Source organism: Ambystoma mexicanum, chromosome 9 (assembly GCF_040938575.1).
Source record: "Ambystoma mexicanum isolate Mex_15411 chromosome 9, UKY_AmexF1_1, whole genome shotgun sequence".
Taxonomy (NCBI): Eukaryota; Metazoa; Chordata; class Amphibia; order Caudata; family Ambystomatidae; genus Ambystoma; species Ambystoma mexicanum.
The window spans coordinates 433,886,549-433,906,055 of NC_090931.1; the positions used below are offsets into that span (position 1 = coordinate 433,886,549).

Consider the following 19,507-nt stretch of genomic DNA (forward strand, 5'->3'; position numbering starts at 1 on the left):
TAACTGCATCCTGTGTCTCTGTATGCGCAAATCCCTCCAGTCTCTCTCCTAAATAGGAAAGTGGTATCAATTCTAGTTTTAATTACTAGACAATGGGTCCTAGTCGGCAATATTTGCCGAGCAGTGATCCATCCAAGTTTCTAGAACTAGCTTCCACTTTGTACAAAAACATGCACAAATGTGTACAGTGTGCTACATGACAACACAATCATCTGAAAAAGGATCTGTATCACAATTTATTAGCACAGATCAACAAATATATGAACAAAGAAAGTTAAGGTTCTTTTTGAGATAAAGAAGAGCTAATGATCCCAGGTTTGTACTGCAACATAAACTAAACATGCTCAAGTGAATGAAACCAGAAAAACATTTAAATGAATAGCATGAAATCATTTAACATGCACATATTAATTTGGTACAATTGGGTTGTTGTTTGATCCTTCATAACAAATCCATATTCAAAATAACAGACAAACCAATCCAATGGTTACATTTGTTGCCAGATGGTGCAGTTTATTCAGACTCAAAAAAAGAAGAAAACCTAGAGGATTATACTTGATAATCCGTGAATCTACTCGGGGTCTACGTGAGGTGGCTGTCAAACTTAGAACACAGCCGACTGCCACCCGCTTGACAGAATGTTACCAAGGCAGGTGTATCCTACGTTTTGGTGTAGATGTATGTATGTAACGCCTTCCTCAGGAAGAGAGTTAGATGCACTAAAAGGTGACCCCTGAGGAAAAAATGGAAATTAAAAATTACAGCATTAAAAAATATTGTGTGTGTGTGTAATTAAAAACTATGTTAACAAGGGAAATGTTAGCTTTAATGGGTAGACTGACGTGATGCGCTCAGTCTGTACTCAAGCCAGTGCTCACCCAAAAGCCACTTGTGGTGTGGACTCTAGTTCACCCTAAAAAAGCCAGAGTATTCTAGCCTCAGTCAGTGTGAAAAAACACTCATAGATAGGTGTGTTCTAGGACAGAAACAGTCCCAAAAGGTGAAAAGAGAAAATATAGAAAATAAAAGGATAATCTGACTGTAACCACACAGGGTGGCTGCATCCTTCAAGGGTGGAGGATCGAATTCCCCAACATGCATTTAGAAACAGAACAGAGAGCGGTGTCTGTGTGCAGCCACAGCATATGAACCCAAAATCCAATAATTGGAATGAGCAACATGTATTGCACAGATTGCCCCAAAAGTGCCTAATGGACCTGAGACAGATATCACCGAAATAATCAATAAATGGGGAAAAATAGCGGACCCAGAACACATGCAGCAGTAACTGACTCACAACTTGTTGTTAAGCCGAACGGTCGGACTTGGTCGCCTGTGTCTCAGTTGAGACTCACAAGTAGGTGAGTAAAGAAAGTGGACCCGAAGTCTCTCCACCTACCGTCAAGCGGCCCGCTCGTCGTCTCAGGAGGCCTACAGAGGACGAAGCAAGTCTGGCGGACCCCGCCGTCGTCGCCAAGGAGGTCAAGGCGGCAAAGCCTCGTCGAAACAGGATTGAACCGGCCGTGGGGTCGGGCCCCCACCGAAGCACCCCGGTGGGAGGCCGGCTGGCGAGCTTCGTCAGCGTGTGGGAGTCCATCTCCACCGACCGTTGGGTGCTGGACGCCTTAGCCCGGGGCCACGCGCTCCAGTTTCAAAGAAGGTGCCCGCGCGTCCCCCCCGTGGCCAGGAAAGCGCTTCACGTCCCTCAGCTTCTCCTGGAGGTAAGGGCGATGCTCAGGAAGGGCGCCATCGAACTCGTCCCAAAGAGGCTTCGGGGCTCCAGAGTTTACTCGAGATACTTCCTCGTGAAGAAGAAGACGGGAGGATGGCGCCCCATCCTAGACCTGCGACGTCTGAACAAGTTCATCAAGGCGCAGAAGTTCCGGATGGTCACCCTCCAGCACGTCCTGGGTCAGCTGAAGGAGGGAGACTTCCTGTCGTCGTTGGATTTGGAGGATGCCTACTTCCATATTCCCATCCTAAAGGGGCACCGAAAATTCCTCAGGTTTGTGGTCCAAGGGCGTCACTACCAGTTCAAAGCCCTCCCCTTCGGACTACGGTCGGCACCCAGGGTATTCACCAAGTGCCTTGCACCGGTGGCGGCGCAGCAGCGCCGCGAGGGGATCCACGTCTACCCCTACCTGGACGACTGGCTCATCCGAGCCAAGACGAGGGAGCTCGCCGTGGAGCACACGGCAAGGACCGTCCACCTTCTCACGGACCTGGGATTCTCCGTGAACTACGCCAAGTCCCACCTGGTACCCGCGCAAAATGCACTGTTTCTGGGAGCGAAGCTCGACACAGTGTCCCTTCTGGCCTCCCCGTCGGAGGAAAGGACCAGGTCTATCCTGGGCAAGGTACAGCAGATGTTGGTTTCCGACGCGGCCAAGGTGAGGTCCATCAAGTCCCTCCTCGGAATGATGTCTTCTTGCATCTACCTCATTCCCATGTGCAGGCTCCGGATGCGCCCGTTGCAGGAGTTCCTGGACGCGCGCTGGATCCAAACGACGGGCGGCTTCGAGGAGAGGATCACACTCGACGAGAGTTTCCGCCGAGCGGTCCGGTGGTGGGGCACCCGCGCGCATCTGACGGCGGGCATGGACTTCCAGACCCCAGACCACCAGGAGACAGTGACCACGGATGCCTCCCTGGAAGGGTGGGGAGCGCACACCGAAAATCTGCACGCGAGAGGCCTTTGGCTCCCGACGGAGAAGTCCCTCCATATCAACGTCCTAGAGCTCCGTGCAGTTTTCTGGGCCCTCAGGTCCTTCCTTCCGTCCCTCAAGGGCAAGGTGGTGAGGATCTTCACCGACAACACCACCACCATGTTTTACATCAGGAAACAGGGCGGAACCAGGTCCCCAGCACTGTCCAAGGAGGCGCAGGACCTGTGGCATTGGGCCGTCGCCCAAAGGATGTTTCTGGTGCCGTTTCATCTGGCAGGGATAAAAAACACCATCGCCGACTCACTCAGCAGGGAGCTGCGCTCGTGCCACGAGTGGGAACTACGGCAGGATCTAGTGGATCGCCTCTTCCGACGGTGGGGCACACCCCAGATCGACCTGTTTGCGATGGCGACGAACTCCAAGTGCCGGAGGTTCGCCAGCAGGTTTCCCCAGGCGAGGAGCATGGGCGATGCTTTCTCGTTCCCCTGGGAGGGCCTGTTCCTCTACGCGTTCCCTCCTTTGCCACTGCTAATCCGGCTCGTCAACCAGCTCACGAGGTCACGGTGCAGGATGATCCTCGTCGCACCTGCGTGGCCGAGGCAGATATGGTTCCCGGACCTTCTGGACTTGTCAGCGTCCCCGCCAATCAAGCTGCCGGTGGACGCGGATCTACTCTCCAGGGAAGGAGGCGCCATCCTCCACCACGACCCGAAATCGCTGAACTTGCAGGCCTGGCTCCTGCAGCGCTAGAGTTTGGGGGATACGACATACCGGCCGACTGCAGAGAGGTTCTTGCAAAGGCCAGGGCGTCCTCGACTATTAAATGCTACGGACACAAATGGAAGAGGTTCTCTGTCTGGTGCCACGCACAGAAGATTAACCCTCTACGGATTACGGCTCCCCAGGTACTGCCGTACCTGCTGACGCTGGCCAAAGCTGGTCTGGCACACGCGTCCATCAAGATTCATCTTGCTGCGATCTCCCGATACACCAGAACCACGGGGCGGATGTCCTTGTGGTCTCATCGTCTGGTGAAAGAGTTCATGAAGGGACTGTTCAGATCGTTCCCGCCGGTGAAGGCTCCGGCCCCGGCGTGGGAGCTCAACGTGGTGCTGACCAAGCTCATGGGACCTCCGTTCGAGCCTCTGCACTCGGCCCCGTTGAAGTTTCTGTCGTGGAAAACAGCGTTTCTTGTGGCCATCACCTCCGCACGACGGGTGGGAGAGATCCAGGCCCTTTCCTGCAAGGCCCCGTACTTGACTTTTCACGACACGAGGGTAGTGCTCAGGACGCACCCCTCCTTCATGCCCAAGGTACCGTCGGACTTCCATCTCAAAGAAACCTTGGTGTTGCCTGTGTTCTTCCCGTCGCCTTCGTCGCCGGTTGAGAGGACTGTGCACTCGCTGGATGTGGCTAGAGCGCTGAAGTTCTACGTGGACCGCACAAAGTGTTTTCGGAAGACGTCACAACTCTTTGTGAACTTTGGCCCTGTCAATCAGGGGAAGGCTCTCTCGAAGGCTTCCATTTACAGATGGCTCTCCGGCTGTATCATGTACTGTCATCGGTTGGCAAACCGACCGCTGCCTGGCCGTCCGAGAGCCCATTCCACCAGAGCGATCGCAGCTACCACGGCGTTCCTTTCTGGTGTGCCCCTGCTGGACATATGTAGGGCTGCTACGTGGAGGTCGACGCACACCTTCACGAAATTCTACTGCGTCGATCGGGATTCCAGGGAGGAGTCCAGGGTCGGCCAAGCAGTGCTGCGCAACCTGTTCGCCTGAGGTGAGCCTGGTGGGGAGGTAAGATGCTTAATGTTGAGTTTGATTCAATGCTTAATGTTGAGCCTTTGCCACCTCCCGTGGTTGTGCATGTGTGTACTGCTATGTATTCTTTATTCATGAGCATGTGAATCCATGCCAGACCCCATGCTGGAGAAGGAACAAGTTACTTACCTGTAACTGTTGTTCTCCAGCATGGGTCTGGCATGGATTCACATGCGAACCCTCCCGCCTACCCCTCTGCGGCTCTTCACTTGGTCATACTGCCACTTCACGTGCTTCCAAATCTGAAGATGGCTGCCAGAGGCGGTGCTTAGGTAGAGGGCAGTCATTGGCTGTGGTCAGTATGACGCAGAGACCAGTGATTGGTTATTACTACGAAAGACAGATCAGAAACGAAACTGATACTGTTTTTTTTTTCTTTACCGAGGATTCCCAGCCTGACGACGGGGAATATTCATGAGCATGTGAATCCATGCCAGACCCATGCTGGTTAACAACAGTTACAGGTAAGTAACTTGTTCAATCTGTCCGTGTCCAGAGGAACACCCAGTGCACTCTGGGGCACAGTCATGGCGCTCACCAATCCTTCAAGTATTGGTCTCCATTCCACGGGTCTCGGCTGGACAAAATCCTTCCAGAGAGCAACGAATACCAGAAAGGCCAATGCAGCCCTGTTGTCCACATTTAAAGAACAGCAACCCGACGCTTGAGTGGACAGAGGCGGTATTGCAACCTAAAGTCTCACTCGGCTCATACACTTCAGTCCATTCGGCATGAAGAGTCCAAAATGTAGATATAGGGAGAAAAAAGACAATATTCATAATAAATCATGTAAGGCAGCTATAGCGTCAACCCCGCGGTGGTAAAAGGAATAAAATCCTAAATGGTGGTAATATGATTAGTGTGGTAACAGAAAGGTTGGAGTTTCCTCATTGATTTCCCTTGTCCTGTCCAGTGTCTAAGTGGAAAATCCATCTGGATTCCTTGTTGAGTAATGACTGTTGCATATTGAGGCTGTTTTTTACCACATCCAGCACCCACCACTTCATATCGTCTGGAGAGTGGGAAAATGCCACAAAGTGTGACACTAATTGAGCCGAATGATTTTTACATCATATTTTTGAGCGATGTTCGTTGATTCTTATATGGACCGGCCTGCTGGTCTGACCCACATATCTCAGGCCGCACGGGCACTGGATACAGTAAACCACATTACTGGTTTTGCAATTTGATAAAAATCGAATTTCCCATGTTCTATTCTCAATGGGAAAGTTTGTTATTTTTTTAGTGAACTGACAAGCTCGACAGTTCCCACAGTGCTACCCAATAAGAAGGGAGTGTACGAGAGATGGCGGATAGCTGCTGGGTCGCCAGCACACTTTTATTTTTTCGATGTGAGAAGAAAAAAGGGGGAAGGCTACCAGTGGACCTACAAAACCGGTCAACACTCATCTGGTACTTTAATCAACATGCTAATCAGCGTTTAACTTCGAGACCATGAGGTATGGTAGTGGCAATCGGAAGTAAAACGAGATATGTGATAGTGAAGGGACTGACTTGTACATTTAAATTTGCTTTTTCTGGGATTTCAGTAGTAAGGTCTGCAAATCATTAAAACATAATTGAAGTTATAAAATGTACAGGATTTGTCTTTTTTAAAATTCTTTATTCTTGATCTTTTGCATATAACAAAGCAACCATATAAGGCATGGTAATCCAATCCAAGCAACCAAAGCACACATTTGGTATAAACATCTAACATGTTTTTAATCTCTGACGAGGCTCTTCTTGAGTTCACTTTATAGTATTGGATAGAATAGGTAAGGAGGAATAATGGGAAACAACTTTCTGTTGCTTGTTAATCTGCTTGGAATCACATGCTGTGCATATAGTCAGACATCTAGAGGTAACCGCAAAGTATTGCATCTGGTCTTTCGAGGATCGAAGGGGGATGTCGACATGGGCATGCCTGTAACACTATCTCTAATGTGACGTGTAGTGTACCCAAAATACCTCACACGTCGAGGTCCCTCGGATAATTTTTTCGCCCAGCTAGCTGGACGCCTTATGCAGAGCTCTTACAAAAATTGCAATATTGTTATGTTCTCGACTGTGGTCGTTTTTCTATTACAATTTCCTTCTCGACGGTTGATTCCTGTACCACCACCGAAGACCGCTAAAAACAGATCTTTGATGGCTGGTGCGCCGATCGGCGCTGCCGCCCACGTGGCCGGGCCTTCTGGCCGGCCTATACAATGGGGAGAATGTCTTTCCTTCTCCCCTCTCGTTGTCCCTTTGCTTTTGTCATCACTTTTGATTTCCTGAGCTATGGACAGGACACCATTTAGGTTTTGCCCTTCCTGTAAGGGAAAATTCGCATGGAAAGACCGCCACAGCTGGTGCAAGAAGTGTCTATCCCTTTATCACAACGAGGCGTCCTGTGAGGCCTGTAAGCTTCTACGTCATAAGACTAGTAAGGAGCGTCGAGTAAAGCGGTGGGCGGCCTACGCTATGTCGCAGGCCGAGAGTAGCTCCCCAGCCGCCGAGTGTAATGAGGAGATGAGCAATGACCAAGGCTCCACTTCGGACGCCTTTGACCTTACGTCGTAGCGTTCTTGCTCTGCGACGTCCGTTCCTGGCCCCAATAGGCACGACGAGAGTCCTGCTATGCGGAATGTACATCTCGGTGACAGGGATGCACCCGATTCCCACACAAAGTACACAACCCCCGGCTCTGCCTCGACGGTTCCGTCGAAGCTTTCCAAGGCGCCAACGGGTAAGTCGGATAGTTCGGTGGCACTCGCCGAATCCCGCGATCGGCAGCCCTCTCCGCAACCGCAGAATGCATCCAGGCAGTCCAAGAGTAAGGGTGCCAGCACCAAAAGCCACGCTGACGTTGAGACGCCTCAGAAGAGGGCGCCGACGCCACACAAGGCCCCGGTTGTGTCGAAATCTACGGCGCAACCGCCTACACAGTCCAAACACCTTCCTGTAATGTAAAGTATCGCTAAGATCGTTTCGGTGGTGAAACAAAGACAAGGCTAGGGACGCATCGGAAGACACGTCGAAACGCAAGGAGGGGTGGAAAGATTGCTCTGAGAGTCCTCTGTCCTTATCTAAGACTAGTAGAGAAATCTTGACGTTCTAGGGAGGAGGATCATCAGGAAGAGCCCTTTCCTCCTCTAGACTCCTCTGGTTCCTCGTCATGGACCAGGGAGAAGTTTGAGGGTTGCATGAACAGGCTGGAAAAGTTTGTTGAATTTTCTGAAAGGTTTGCTCCTAAATAGCCTCGTGAAGAGAGCCATTGTACGCCTATGGCCAAGTTCCAGAGGACTTCTAATCCACCTCATGAAGAAGAGGTTTTGGATACTACTGATGATGCCTATTGATCCATACTTACAGGATGATGATCCCTTTCGTGATCCTACGGATGATTCTGCTGATTCCACGCACGGATGGGAGGACTGCCAGCCGGTTGATGACCAACCTCGGGCTTCCCCTACCCTGACACCTTATGTATGGACTCTCTCCCCAACCCCCTTCCCCACCAGTCCATCAGGCACCACCTGTTAATGACCAGATGGCGTTTAACGCCATCTTAAAGAAAGCAGCCAAACATTTCCAAATTGCCACGCAGGAGGCAGTGCCAGATTCAGACTTTTTGAAGACATCTTAAAGGAGAAGCCTCATGCCAGTCATGCTATCCCATTACTGAATTCTATAAAATGAGGCCTGTTATAATCCACAAGTGGAAAAGCTTTTTCACCCTTCCCCTAATGACCCCCCTCTACATTCGGGGGCATGCCACCCTGGATTCTCTGGTGGTCACGAAACCAACGAGGAAGAGGGCAGGTGTCCCCTTGTCCACAGGCGAGGCACTGCCTGACAAAGAATGTAAAGTTGAACGCACTGGGGAAAAGAATTATTACTACTGCTGCAGCATACTCCACCCGCATTGGCAACAACATTACGCTGTTGGCTAGCTACTTGGATGTTCAATGGAACCTGCTACAGGAGGGCCTTAAGAGGTTCCTGAACCTGTGCGTGCTCGCCTGCTTACGATTGTATCTGAGGGCAAGCAAGTGAACCACAACATTCTTAAGAATACTTTAACGCTGCTGAGACAGCGGGAAGGACTTTAGCCCAGGGTACCCTACTAAAACGCCACAGCTGGTTGAACTCTGGGTTCATGCATGAAAACAGGCATCCTTAATCTACAAGCCGATGAAGGACTCCCAACTTGTTCGGCAAGGCGGTTGATGAGGCGCTGCAAATGGCAAAAAAAATAACATGAGACTTTGAAAACTTTTAACCAAATTACTCAAAGGCCCTTTCAACAGAGAGGGGGACATGCTCGTAGCTCCCCTAACAACCAATATGGTTCTGGAAAAAATTGGTCCTCAGGTCAGGGATCTACCTCCACTAACCCGTATCCACCTGGGGGACAAAACTGTGGGAAAGAAAGGGGTTGTAATTCTCCCAGAGGCTCCCCGGTTGGGTGGCATCATTCCTGCACGCATAAGAGGGGATTACAACAGACGTGGGTGCTCAAGACCGTCGCCCACGGTTACTGCATCGTGTTCAGCCGACCATCTCGATTCAGACCTCCGAGATCAAGACGCCTAACACCAGAACACCTGAGGATCCTGCTGCAAGAGGTCGAGATCCTGCAGGAAAAGGGCACTATCAAAGTCGTCCCTCTTCTACAGGTAAACAAGGGTATTTATTCAGATTACTTCCTTATACCCAAAAAGGATCTCATCATGCGCCCTGTGCTAGGCCCAGCGAACACATTTGTCAAACCTCAAGTTTCGTATGGTCACACTGCAAGAAGTAATTCCTCTGCTAACACAGGGGGATTACATTGCAACATTGGACATGAAAGATGCATACTTTCATATTTGCTGGCACGCAGAAAATACCTAAGGTTCATGAAAGAGGACAAACACTATCAATTCAAAGTACTTCCCTTCAGCATTGCCTCGGCACAAAGGGTATTTACAAAGGTACTGGCAGTTGCAGCAGCACATCTGCGCAAGCAATCCATTCCAGTTTATCCTTACCTCGGCGACTGGCTCATAACAGGGGACTCCTACGGAACATGCCTGTCGAATACTCAAGACTATAGACCTCTAATTCAGTCTGGGATTCTCCATAAACTAGAAGAAATCCAGTCTAGACTCCAGTCCAGCAGTTTCTGAGGGCTCTAATTTAGACAGTAGACTGCCTCGTCTTCCCCTCCAACGAGAGGGTTCAAAACGTGCGGTTTCAGATTCCTCAGTATGTTGCCAGTCGAAAGGTTATGGTACACAAGGGCATGCGACTGTTAGGAATGATGGCATCCTGCATGTACTTGGTTCCTCACGCACGTTTGCACATGCATCCCATGCAAAAGTGGCTCAACAGCCAGTGGTTTCAGGCCAGCGGACAATGGGACGATCTAGTGGTTGTCTCGGCAGCCCTCGTTCTCTCTTTGCAGTGGTGGTCGAGGGAAAACCTCTCGAAGGGAAAGTCCTTCACCACCCCCGCAGTAGAAGCCACTCTCACGACAGATCGCATCTCTCACGGGGTGGGGTGCTCACCTGCTTCAGCAGACAGCACACAGCGTTTGGTCCCCAGCGGTAGCATCCAACCAAATAAATCTGTTGGAGCTGTTGGCCGTATTCAAATCACTGAAGGCCTTTTAGGCACAGTTGCAGGGGCAGACGGTCCTGATCTTCACAGACAGCACCACGGCCATGTACTACCTGAACAAGCAAGGGGGCACTCACTCTCCAGGGCTATCCAAACTGTCCCAGAACATTTGGAAATGGGCTCTCAAACACAAGATGTTTCAGTTGTCCCAACACGTTCTTCTGGAAGCTGTGCTAAGCTGAGACTTCCCGCTGCCCTTAGAATACGAATGGCGACTACAAGAAGACATTGGGCCTCATTACACGGATGGCGGAGAACCATGGCGCTAATAGCAAAATCAACAAAATCGTGCACAAGATGCACCTGGAACCAGTCACCATGATAATGGTGGCCCTGATGTGGGACCGCCAACCCTGGTTCTCATATCTGATGGATATCTATCTCTCTTCCAATGAAACTGCCTTGCCCATACAACATGTTATCTCAGGACAAGGGGGAAACACTTCATCCATGCCCGCAAACTCTGAACTTAGCGGCCTGGCTCCTGAGGTCATAGTTCGGGTACCTCCAACTGCCTCAGAGATGCATGGAGATACTTAGGGAGGCAAGAAAACCTAACACCCGATATTGCTACTCCAGTAAATAGAACCGCTTTGTCATCTGGTGCAATTCCAGGAGCATCAATCTCATTGATTGCTCACCTACCCATATTTTGTTGCACCTGACTCACTAGACTCGGGCCTGGTTTTTTATTCCCTTAAGGTTCACTTAGCTGCACTCTCAGCCTATACTGCGTCCCAACAAAAGGTGGTGTAGTGGATGTCAGGCAAGGTTTGTATGCAGAACCCTCTGGGACCACTACACACAACTCTGACTACAGGTATAGGCAACCCAACCTTTGGTATAAGCTTGTACTACACAGTTTTGATAGTGATGAGCAAGCAGGCTTATCTCAAAAGGGAAAATGTGAGCAGTAGTGGAGTTACACAAAGATTCAGTTACTGGTATTCAAATAAACTCTTACACTCAAGGTTTCTTGCATAAACAATTTATTTATCAGTCAGTTATAAAGCCTTCTTTAGAAGGGATCAATATACTAGTAACACACAAATATACTTCAATACTGTACACTGAGTTTCTTAATCAGACAAGACCCTTTTGGGATGGCCCACAAACACAACCTACACCCACAGGTGACTTCAGTAACAAGGGTGCTGGGGACATTAATATCTTACTGTTGGCATTCAGAACACTCTTAAAACGTTGGTAAAAGGCAAAGATTATTAGAACTCGTGATCACAAATATTCTTAGGCAGGGCAAACACTTTAAGATCCTCTTAGAAGAGTCATACAATTCAATAGGCTAAGCCAAAGTTTATTGGCAAAAGTCTTCTATAGGATGAAGCACTTCTGGTAAGTAAATGGAAAGGTCTTTGCACAAGTTCTTAGGAGTCTTTGTTGAAAAGAAGAATCAAATGTAGGGCCACAAGCTGATTGACTTGAGTTGTGGAAGTTAAAAGCACTTCTACAGTAAGAGTTAAGTTCTCTTTGACATATTTTACAGTACCTTATCCATGAAGAAAAGGTGCAGCTGATGACTTCTGTTCCTCTGTTCCTCTGTTCCTCTGCAGCTCTGCAGATCTCACTGTTCCTAGGCCTCAGTCGTGGGGACAAGAGTGAAGACATCGGGGGACTCCTGCAAAGCAATGGGACTGTCAAAACTTGCAATCTGCAAACTTCACTTCCAGTGGCTGTTTCGCGTTTCAGCTCTTCGCGTCTACCACAAATAGCAGCAACGCGGTTCCTGGCTGCTGAGGTGGACTTTCCTTGCTTCTGGGTTCCTGCACTCTGTTGAGGGGGGCTCAGGCTTGGTCAGTCCTGCTTCGTGGGAGTCCGGAGGATCTTCCAAAAGCTCTAGGCCAGCTTAAAAGCAACGCACACAATCTGGTGTTCCTCTCCCTGGCTCTACGGTTTCCAGCAGCAACTCTGGAAGTTCAACCAGCTCTGAGATGGATGTCCAGATGGCTTACTTTTGGAGCTTCTCTGTCGATGCAAACTTGATGTTTCGGCACTACAGCAGGGCTTCACCGGGCAAACCAATGGTCCAGGAGTTGCAGCAGGCGTCCTCTTCAAGCTCTTCTTCGGTTCCTTCGTCCAGTGGTCGACTCTGCCTTCAACCCCAAAAGACTCACCTTTTATTCAGTTATCTCCCATTCATTCCAGCCTAGCTGTCACTCACCTAGCAGGATGGCTGTCCATGCCGGACATCCAGCCAGCTAATCACCACATAGTGCATTTGGGTCTCCTAGTAGACTAAGCACAGGGAGTTTCGGGCACCTCCCTTACTTCCTGCCTACCCCAGACACTCTGGAGCCAGAGGCGGGCTTCACTCCTGAATCCCGCCAAAGGCGTAATGAACAAAGAGACCAAACCTGGTTTGACGCGCAGAGAAAATCTCTAGAAGGACCTTTCCACAAAGAAATGGCGAAAAAAGTCGTGGGACCATTTTGTCAAAGATGGGTCTGCGCCATTTTTATAAAGATGGCTCCCGCTGGTGCTTTACCGGAGCCACGAACGCAGCCCGCGGTATAAGTTGAAAACCATAGTATTTCAAACGAAACCACTGCCACCAGCCATTCAGTTCGGAAAGGGTAACATAAAAATGTTACATGAGACTCCAGACAAAGGGGATACTAAGTAACCCCTCCAGCACTCTATTGTAAGATAGTGAGTGCTGGGTCTGGAAAGCTACAAAGGTAAGTAAAGTCAATTTTACTTTACTGCTCTGGGAAACAGTAGTTTATCCCAGAGAAGGCATTTAAACCTTTGGGAAATCTAAAAGACTTACCTGTGCCAGTGCACTGAAGTTGCTGTGTGACACAATGTAAAAGATGATGCCTATGAAGTTTGTCAGACTCCATAACCAAAAAAAACAAAGGTAAAATTCACATCAAAATACAAGAGAGAGTGGAGAAAAAAGGGTTACACTCTCTCAAGGTTAAAAAATCAAGTCCTCAAAATCCAGCAAAGTTGCTGGGGGTCTCTAAGGTGGAGGGAATTAGCACATTTCTGAGAATTCTCCCTAACAGTGCAAGATACCAGTTTTATTAAGACTTTCATGGAAGGGGTTAAAAGGATTCATCCCTAGCCCCAATTTCTAACCCGGCTCCCGGATGGGACCTAAATGTGGTATTGACTAGACTTATGGGGTCTCCTTTTGGGCCTCCAACTTCACTTCTTAATGCAGCACCACAAAATAATTTCAAGCAGTACTGTTTGAATTTTGGTGCATCTCAATATTTATTGATTTAATACGAGGGTTGCCCTTTGTGAGACACGTGTTTCGCCAAATTAATGCTTTTTTCAATCCGGGCTTTTAAAACCAATGAATTGTCATTGTTACATGAGCAAAATCAAAATGTTCAAAAAAATGGAGAAGGGGTGCATATAATATTTGTGCCATATCAGAATTCATAAATGTATGTCCAATGTATAATTAATACAATGACCGTCAAGTAAAGATAACGTCACATGGTAACAATCAGTAAGGAACATTGTCACAGAGAAAAGTGGAGGGGGATAGGGATGGATTATTTAGGGAAGAGAAAAGAAATTTCAAAAACATACAAGAGGAAAAAAAAAGAAATAAATGGTTTCATAGGTTAGTCATGGGTGTGTTCACTACTCGAATGAAAGGTGTATTGATTATTAGTTAATCCTCTAAGGGAACTTACCCAGTTATAGTTGCAAAGCTAATTGTCTTGGTTTGGATAGAGCTTTGCACGCATGAATATGTGGGTTTAAATCCCACCTAAAAAAGTAATCCGAAAAGGCCATTTGTATATTTACAAACATAGATGGCTGACTTATTCTACTACAAATGTAAAAATGTCTGTGTGCCAATATAGTACAATGACTCTTGTTTATATTCTTCGCATTGCCTTGTCTGTGAGCATTTTATAAAATGAGTGAAACATCTTGCTTAATTGTTTGTATCTCAGAATTGTATACATACGCCGGGCGTAATATGCATCCACTGCCCGTGCTATATGAGTAAGTGACAAACGATGCAATAACAAATCTTGCAAGTGAGATTTCATCATTGGTTAGTTTTCTTTTTGAAAGCTTGAGTACTAGGTTTGTTACTTGTTCTTTCTGGCTGCCTCTCTTGTGCTTGCTCTTGTCTGTCTCCATTGTTCCTCTGAGTTGTCGGAGCTGGTTGCTTGTCTTCATGCAGTCGCCATTCGTATTTTTCTGGCAGAGGAAAATCTCTGCTGAGTACGTCTGCCAGAAGATTGAGTTCCCCTGGAACATGTTGGGACAACAAAAACATCTTGAGTTTGAGAGCGCGTATCTAAATGTTTTGGGACAGCTTGGATAGCCCTGGAGAGTGAGTGCCCCCCTGTTTGTTCAGATAATACATTGCTGTAGTGCTGTCGGTTAGAATCAGCACCGTCTTCCCTTGCAGTTGCATCTGATGGCTTTCAATGCTTTGAACAATGCTAATAGCTCCAGTAAGTTTATATGATTGGACGCTACTTGAGGGGACCACACTCCGTGCGCTGTCTGTTGAAGCAGGTGAGCCCCCCACCCCGTGAGAGATGCGTCTGTCGTGAGAGTGGCTTCCACTGCAGGGATGGTGAAGGTCTTCCCCTTCACGAGGTTTTCTCTTGACCACCACTGCAGAGAGAACGAGGGCTGGCGACACAACTAACAGATCTTCCCATTATCCGCTGGCCTAACACCACTGGCTGTTGAGCCACTCTTGCATGGGACGCATGCGCAGCCGCGCATTGGGAACCAAGTATATATATGACGCCATCATCCCTAGCAAACGCATGGCCTTGCGTACCGTCACCTCCTGACTGGCTACATATTGAGGAATCTGAGAGAGCATGTTCTGAACCCTCTCGCTGAAGGGGAAGACAAGAACGTCTTACGTCCGAATTAGCGCTCCCAGAAACTGTTTTACTTGGCTGGGGACTAAGCTGGATTTCTTTTCGTTGATTGAAAAACCCAGGCTGAAGAGGAGCTGCTCACCTGATGGAAATGGCCCTCTCCCCACCAGTCAAGCTACCCTGCCCATACAACATGTTGTCTCAGGACAGGGGGGAGACCCTGCACCCATGCCCACAAACTCTGAATTTAGCAGCTTGGCTCCTGATGTCATTTAGTTTGGACACCTGCAACTCCCTCAGAGGTGCATGGACATACTCAGGGAAGCGAGAAAACCTAATAAACGTTATTGCTATGCCAGCAAGTGGAAACGTTTTGTCATCTGGTGCAATTCCAAGGGCGTCCATCCCATAGATTGCTCACCCTCACACATTGTGCTGTATCTAACCCACCTGTTGGACACTGGGTTAGTCCTCACTTCCCTAAAGGTTCATCTGGCTGCTCTGTCAGCGTACACCACATCACAACAAAAGGTATTGTGGTGGAAAATACCGGTGATTAAAGCCTTTATGGAAAGGGTTAAGAGGATTTATCCTCCCATCTCTCACCCAGCCCCTGGATGGGATCTGAATGTGGTTTTGACCAGGCTCATGGCAGCTCCCTTTGAGCCTATGCATAAAGCAAGTCTGGAAGACCTGATTTTTAAGACATCCTTCCTAGTGGCTATCACTTCTATCAGAAGGGTTAGCGAACTACAGGCTCTTTCTGTTTTAGACCCCTTTGTTACAGTCCACAAAGATAAGGTAGTTCTGCGCACACATTCCAGGTTTGCGCCTAAATTCATCTCGAAGTTCCATGTGAACCATATCAGTCGAACTACCCACGTTCTTCCAGAACCCTACTAACAGGGCCGAAAGAAGCCTACACACACTAGATGTGCGCAGGGCAGTCATGTTTTACCTGGAAAGAACTAAACCACTAAGGAAGACTAAACAATTCTTCGTTTCAGTGGCAGCTGGTAGAGAAGGGGATCCTGTCTCTAAATCAGCCATCTCAAAGTGGATTGTCAAATGCATCACACTATGTTACTCTTGCTAAGAGAGAACTGCCCTTCAAGCCTAGAGCACACTCTACTCGAGGCACTGGGGCATCCATAGCATTCATTGGAAATGTTCCTCTTGAGTCCATTTGCAAAGCGGCAACCTGGAGTTCTCTACACACCTTTACGAAACATTATTGCCTAGACACTCTTTCTTGGTCTGATTCTCAGGTGGGACAAGCAGTACTAAGACATCTTTTTCTCTGCTGTTCTTTCTTACATCCCACCTCCAACTCCGGGTACTGCTCGCTAGTCTATGCACAGCATGTGATTCTAAGCAGATTAACGAGCATCAGAAGACTTGCATTACTTACCATAATAGCATTTCTGGTGATTGCATCTGCTTAGATTCACATGCGCCCACCCTTCCTCCCCGCTCGGATGGAAGGAACATGGACATCTTAGTACTTTCTCTCTTTATGCACTCACTCACTATAGCCTTGGGCTCCCTCATTGCAGAAAAAATACATTCGGAGGGACCTCAGCGCGTGAGGGATTTTGGTACTACACACGTCACGATGCCGACGTCCCCTTTCGGTCCCCGAAAGACAAGATGCAATACTCCGTGGTTACCACTGGATGTCGGACCATATGCACAGCATGTGAATCTAAGCAGATACAATCATCAGAGATGCTATTACGGTAAATAATGCATGTCTTATTAAGCGCAGCATTCACCATAAATGCATCTTGGTGCTACTGAGCAGGAATACGGGAAAAGAGCAAATTTAAAACAAAAAAGGTTTTCAAAGCGTGACAAAAGCAGAGAAATAAAGAGATAAAGTAATCAATAGAGGAAGTGACATGAACTGAAACCACAGGGGCATAGACCTTTACAGGGATGAGAGGAAGAACTTGTGGTTCCATAGAAAGTGACGAGGAGAGCTTAACGACAAGATCTTTAACAGTGGCAACAGGAGAAGAGAAAGGACCCAAGGAAGAAGGCCAGAAAGCAGGAGTCTAGAAAGAAGCAGAGGGAGGGCCCACCACCAGAACCTCCGTTTTAGCGCTGTTCAACTTGAGGCAGTTGTTACACATCCATTCCCCCACGACCTCCAGGCAAATTCGGAACCTGCCAGCCGACTCGGGTAGAGAGGTCAAGGCGAACCTGGTTCTGTGTGTCCGAATAGGAATAACAAAGGAAGCTGTGAGAGAAGATGAGTTTGGACATAGGTTGAAAGTAGGCGTTCAACAACAGGTGAGATGGTGGACCCTTGCGGAACAACACAAGTGTGGGCCACTGCCTGAGAGAGATCGAGAGAGAGAGATTCATAGATCCAAATCTAAGAGAACCAGGCCAGGACAGTGCCAGAGGGGCCGGCCCTCGCCAGATGATCAAGCAGGACTACATCATTGATGGTATGAAAGGCAGAAGAGAGGTCGAGCAGCAAAAGAGCACTGATGCTGCCTTTGTCATGTATCCGCGCCCAATCGTCAATAGTCGGAGACCAGCAAACTCTCTGTCCCCCGACCTGGTTGGAAACCAGACTGTAAAGTGTAAACCCGCATTTCCTGTGGGTTTCTGTGTGTGCATGTGCTATGTGTCACGTTCTGTTTGCCGGGCCTGTTTGTCATTCTTCCCGTCTTGTCAGTTTCACGTTGCAGCCTGTTTCTGGCACGCAGAGTTTGTCAGTAGAGACATGGTAGGTTCCACCAGCAGGGGGAGCGGGGCTGTCTTCTGAGGCGATTTCGCCGACTCTGGGGGCGCGGAGGGCTGCGGGGGGGGACAAGGTGTGTAAGACCCAGTGGTGCCCTGTGGGAGGGGGGATGTTTATTGGTGTATTGGAATAGTCCCGTGCATCTTACAAAGGCCCGTTTTGGTCTGCTTGGTATGTTTGCTACTGTTCCAGTTTCCCTATGGTATATCCGGACTGAGGGTAGTGATTTACGCAGTCCTGAGCTGGGCCGTTAGCCAGCTCGGTGGAGAATCTGAAGATTCCCTCTAGGACCTATCCGAGGGGGCGCGACTAACGGTTTAGAGGTGAATTGCGGCCCGGTGTGGCCTGACTGAATGAGTGGTGGATTTTTGTGTTAAGTATTGTGCGTCCCGGTGGCAGTCTGCCGCCAACGGTAGTGAGGAGACGCTGGTCCGACCAAGTTCATTATTTACTTACCAAATGTGAAGGCATTGGATCTAAAGGTGATCCCACTGATCTACTTAATTATTTATTTACCAACTGTGAATGCATTTGTTCTCAGGTGATCCCTTGATCTATTTCATTATTTATTCACCAACTTTGTATGCACTATTATAAAGGTGATCCCACTGATCTATTTAACTATTTATTTACCCAAAGTGAAGGCACTGGATCTAAATGTGATTCCCTCGAGTTATTTAATCATTTATTTACCACCTGTGAATGCACTTGGTCTCAGTTGACCTCACTGGTCATTTGAATTATTTATTTACCAAATGTGAAAGTACTTGTTCTCAGGTGTTCCCACAGCACCCGTTTCAATATTATGGTAACTAATATGTAATTATTTATACCGAGAGGGAAGGGAGAAGAATGATTAAGTATTGTTTCTTTCAAGTACTAGCAGAGGGCACCTCCTCTTGGAGCACAGTGATGTAATATTACTCAAGTGTACTGAGGATTCGTTTGTCAGATTTCAATTACATAAACAAAAGCGATTTACACTGGTTATAAGAAATAAGACCACCTGTTTATTTAACCAGGGACACCAGTATAGCTGTTCGTCATCTGGGCTGACCAACCTCAGGCCCCCTATGAGAGTCCATCCATTGTCCCCTTTGGTTTTCAATTTCCATGCACATGTATGCAGTAAGGTGTAGTACTCCTATGCTAAGGTCTCCTAAAGGTTGCTGCTCAATCATCCATAGACTAATGAGGAGAAACACCTTTCACTTTTGGAGGGACTGCTGAGATCCCAAGGGTGGGGGTGGGGGAGAATTTACCTACAGAAGAAAAAAAAAATCTTAGTGGTTATTTACACATTGTTAAAATGGCGCACAAGTGTGTGTTACACTGCATACAAGCTGAAGGGCTTATCCCTGAGGCCCGTTTCATCATAGGTGATATCCCTTTACACATTACAACAGATTAAGTATTGGCCACGACTGGTCCCTTAGAATCCATCAATGGTAAAGTGGTAAGTGTGTGCCGCATACCTGGGCAAGATGCCAAATGTTTTATGTTATGGTGGAGTTTCTCTTACAGTTAAAACCTTGCCCATGGAAATCCAAGGCGAGGAAGCTGTGATTACCTGCCCAGTGTGGCACCTAGATGCCTTGCCCGGGAATACCTCTTCCCAGAAGCTATGACCCCCCCACCAAAGATGCCATTGTCATTGCTGCTGCGGTGGCGGAAGCAGTTAGAGTAACTTTGGAGCATCAAACACCGTCGCCTTTGATTAGTGAACATGTGGCCTACACCTGTTTGCACCCCTTTTCAGGCAAAAACCTGTGC

At 48.2% G+C, this 19,507-nt stretch overlaps 1 protein-coding gene across 15 annotated transcripts in view; it reads left to right on the top strand.

The window, feature by feature from the left end:
• AP2B1 (adaptor related protein complex 2 subunit beta 1) overlaps positions 1-19,507 on the top strand; it is a 1,113,451-nt gene that overhangs the window by 568,327 nt on the left and 525,617 nt on the right. The gene's annotated exons all lie outside the window — the stretch shown is intronic.